The sequence below is a fragment of the Gossypium hirsutum genome, chromosome A04, assembly GCF_007990345.1.
Source record: "Gossypium hirsutum isolate 1008001.06 chromosome A04, Gossypium_hirsutum_v2.1, whole genome shotgun sequence".
NCBI lineage: Eukaryota > Viridiplantae > Streptophyta > Magnoliopsida > Malvales > Malvaceae > Gossypium > Gossypium hirsutum.
In genome coordinates, this window is record NC_053427.1 from 6,500,589 (window position 1) to 6,505,325 (window position 4,737).

The following is a 4,737-nucleotide window of genomic DNA, read 5'->3' on the forward strand; positions in this document are numbered from 1 at the left end:
TTAGATGTTATTAGTCTTGAATAGGGATAATAACTTAACTTAGGGATCTCTACGGAACAAGTCAAGTGAATAAATCGTTCGGTTTAGAGTCAGATAACAAGTGAAATCTAGGTGGATTCCTCCTTGGGTGTCGTCTTTATTAATTGCTTCTCTTCAAGTCTTTTTTCCAAATTCTCTCTTCGCTTTAATTAAATTAGTTAATTAGTTTAGATAATTAGTTTAATGAACAAACCCTTTTATTCTTAGGATAGATAATAAAGAGATAGGTATTACTAGTACTTTTGGTTCCCTTGGGTACAATATCCCGGTCTTGCCATTACTATACTGTTGTTCGATAGGTGCGCTTGCCTTTTCGTCGTGATAATAGTTAGTTTAGGTTTGATCTTTATAAATATTTATTACTTGTTACGAATCACTGCGATCAAGTTTTTGGCGCCGTTGCCGGGGAATTGAAATATTAGGAACACTAAATTTTTATTAATTTAGCCATTTATTTTTCTTGCAATTTAATTTAATTTAATTATTATTATTTATTATTTTACTTTTTCTTTCTCCTGGCAGGTTTTTATAGTTTATGACTAGAAGAAACTCGTCAGAACCCTTACTTTTTGATAAAGAAATCGATCGAATAGTTCGTAAAAATCAAAGAGAAATAGGGCGTAGTTTACGATACACAAAAAACGAACAAGAAGACAATACTCAACCTCCAACCGACGAGATGGTTGAAAACGAAGAAAATCAGTTGCCTCCTGCAATTGCAGCTAATCAAAATCCTACTCCACGTACTATGTATGTCTATGCTAAACCTTCTTTAACAGGAACTGAGTCTAGTATAGTTAGACCTGCTATTGCTGCGAATAATTTTGAATTAAAACCTAACACTATTCAAATGATACAACAGTTTGTTCAGTTTGATGGTTTGCAGGATGAAGATCCCAACACTCACTTAGCAAATTTCCTAGAATTTTACGATACATTCAAAATCAATGGCGTTTCTGATGATGTCATTCATCTTCGGTTATTTCCCTTCTCACTGAGAAACAAAGCTAAACAGTGGTTGAACTCGTTACCACGAGGGTCTATCACCACTTGGGAACAAATGACCGAGAAGTTTTTACTAAAATATTTTTCGTCGGCTAAAACAGCTAAATTACGTAATGATATCTCTTCTTTTGTGCAGATGGATTTACAAACACTTTACGATGCATGGGAGAGATACAAGGACTTACTGAGAAGGTGCCCTCACCATGGATTACCTTTATGGCTGCAAGTTCAAACGCTCTACAATGGTGTGAATCCCTCAACAAGACAAATGATTGACGCTCCTGCTGGCAAAACTATCAACGATAAAACACCGGAAGATGCCTATGAATTTATAGAGGAGATGTCACTGAATAACTATCAGTGGTAAGTAATGAGGACTAAACCAACAAAAGCAGCCGGCGTTTATAACATCGATTCAGTCACCATGCTCTCTAATCAGGTAGAACTTCTCAATAAAAAGATTGATAGTTTTCTTGGTTCTATCCTTCAATCCCACAACCGAAGAGGAATAAGTCAACTATATGGGTAATAATAACTTTAGATCTCAAAATAACCCATACAGTAATAATTATAATGCAGGTTGGAGGAACCACCAATATTTCTCCTGGGGTGGTCAAGCGAATCAAAAGCCACAAAATCCTCAAGGTTTTCAACAGCCACCTTATCAATAAGAGAAGAAGCAGAACCTTAAAGAGATGCTTTCAAAATTCATCTCGGTGTCATAAACTCGTTTTCAAAATACCGAGACTGTACTTAAGAATCAAAAAGCATTGATCCAAGGACTCGAAACTTAGATAGGCCAGCTATCCAAACTAATCTCCGAACGACCTCAAGGTAGCTAACCAAGTAATACAGAACCTAATCCGAAGGAACACCTCAATGGAATTAGTGCCCAAGATAAGGAAGGATTCATTGCACCTGAGCTAGAATTATAGCAAGACAACGCGATGAACAAAGGTCGAGAAGAGGTAAACAATGATGATCCTAAACAGGTAAGTACGAATTATGAACCTCGTGTGCCATATCCTAAAGCAATTATGAATGACAAAACAAAAGAACAATTCGGTAAGTTTGTCAAACTTTTAAAGAAATTACATATTAACTTACCCTTTATTAAAGTTCTTGCGCAGATGCCCAACTCAGCAAAATTCTTAAAGTAACTTCTGGCTAATAAAAGGAAATTAGACGCTACATCGCATGTGGAACTCAATGCAGTCTACTCAGCTATTCTAAAGAATGAACTACCTAACAAATTAAAAGATCCAGGGAGTTTTACAATCCCTTGTTTAATTGGTAGTCTATCTGTGAATATTGCTTTAGCTAATCTAGGGGCAAGTATAAATGTTATGCCGTATAAAATGTTTAAACGACTAGGTCTCGGTAAACCCAAACGGACTAGGATGAGCATACAATTGGCTGACAAAACATTTCAATTTTCTAAGGGTATTATTAAAGATGTTCTCGTTAAAATTGATAAATTTATTTACCCAGTAGACTTTGTCGCCTTAGATATGGATGAGGATAACGAGGTACCTTTAATTTTAGGATGACCCTTTTTAGAAACTGCCAGAACCATTATTAATGTAGGCACAGAGGAGCTAACACTCTGTGCAGGTGACGACGCAGTAACACTCCAAGCACACGACTCAGTCAAAACCCCTAAGACTTAGGATAATGCTATAAAACCTATCAATGATAAAACTAATATTCAATCGTCCTTGCAGGAACCTTCTTAAACCAAGAAAAAAAAGACAGTGCGCTACTATCATGAAAAGAACAAAGATGTCCATGAAGAACGAAGGCTACGAATAGAGGAGCTAGACAATGGCGAGAACACAAACTGAGAACACATGATAAACCAAAACTACGCTAAAACAAACCCGATACCTCTCCTAATTAACTTAAGGTAGGCGATAAAGTCTTACTAGGTGCCGTTGATCCTCATATTGTCACTACCATATCGAATGTGGAAATCCCTCTTACAGTACTCAATATTTTTCCATTCAGTATGGTGGAGGTGAGTCATCCCAAGTTCGACACTTTTAAGGTAAACAACACCTAATTAAAACCTTGTTTTAAGATTCATAGCAGGAAGGAGGAGTATGAACTCCACAAACCACCATGATAAATCAACAGAGAGGTAAGTCGACCTTAGACTATAAATAAGCACTTCTCGGGAGGCAACCCGAGCACTAACATATTTTGATTTCTTTATTTTTATTTTTATTTTCTAACAGTTTGAATCCTTAACTTAATCTTTGAATTGAAAAGCTTTTCAGCACACACGGCCAGGCACACGGATGTGCCTGGAGTCGTGGCCAAACAAGGGAAAAGACTCAGCCGTGCGAGACGGCTGTGTTGAAGCAGGACATGATTTCCCCAAAACACGGGGTGCGATAAAACCCCACGACATGCAACATGGCCGTGGGTGAACTTGATAGGAATAACACGGGCGTGGGATAGAAACCCACAGGCATGCCAGGGTCAAGGCTCGATTCTATTTCTTTGACAAGGGCATGTGACACGCCCGTGCCATTCAGCCGTGTACAACAATACACGGGCGTGGTACCATAACACACGGGCGTGGGAGAAGCAAACAACGTTAGGTAAGGCCGTGCGACATGGCCGTGGGCCACACACGCCCAAGACACACGGGCATGTGATAGTAGTCGGGCACGACCACATTTGAAAAAATTCGAAAAACACGGGCTACTCTTACAGCACATGGGCGTGGCCCTAGGCCGTGTGCCCCTCCTCTATATAAACAAAGCACTGTTCATCTTCTTCCTCCTTTCAAAACCCTAGCCGAAATTCACCCTCCCCCAACCCCTACTCCCTATTCTGGCCACCATTCCTTAGATTATCACTTCCCTAACCCCTAAACCACCCTCAAAGTCACTCTACTTGCATTAATCCCCATTTTCCCCTCCCTATACCCTCAATTTTCCCACCACATGGCTTCCTCCTCGTGTCACACAGCCATGCTCGCCACTACACACCCGTGCACCGCCTCACAACAGCCCTTGGTTCACTTTCTCAACTTTATTTTTCCAATTTTTATTACTACATTAATATTATACATGCTTTACATAGATATTGTCCTATTTGCTTTAGATAAGTTAGGAACTTGACTTAGAATTCTCTATATTTTATTTAAGCCACTAAAGAGCATATACTAGTTCTTGGGCCTCTTGCTTAACTGCTAATGTATCTTGGATTCTATAAATGCTCAATATTTTTAGGTACATTATGTCGTCATCGAGAGGAAAGAAGGCCGCGGTCTCATCCTCAAAGAGACGTTGAGGACTGGGTTCCTTCTCGATACGAGCTACAGCTGAAGTTCGGCACCTGTTCCTTGAGTTTCAACAAGCTTCGCAGGAGGAGCTATTTCAAATCCTACGTGCACGACCTATCACCACAGGTCGTTGCATCGACTGGGCTGCCATAGAACAAGTTCAGCTCACTGATGCCATCCGCGCCCTCTTGTCTACAGACCCATGGGAACGGTTCTTCGCTATCACTGAGCCCATTTATTTAGAGCTAACCTTGGAATTATGCTCTACTTTTCATTTACAGGTGGTGATGATGAACAATGACGACCCAGGCACCATTCACTTCTGATTAGACAGTCTAGTTCGTGCGATAAGTGTCCCAGAGTTTGGAGTTGCTCTGGGACTTTACACCGATGAGTTT

At 39.8% G+C, this 4,737-nt stretch overlaps 1 non-coding gene across 1 annotated transcript; it reads right to left on the bottom strand.

Annotated features, from left to right (window-relative positions):
• Positions 1-1,148: 1,148 nt before the first annotated feature.
• LOC121228538 (small nucleolar RNA R71) lies at positions 1,149-1,254 on the bottom strand. Its single transcript, XR_005926114.1, has one exon. It is a non-coding gene; the product is annotated as a small nucleolar RNA R71 (small nucleolar RNA).
• Between the last annotated feature and the right edge of the window lie 3,483 nt (positions 1,255-4,737).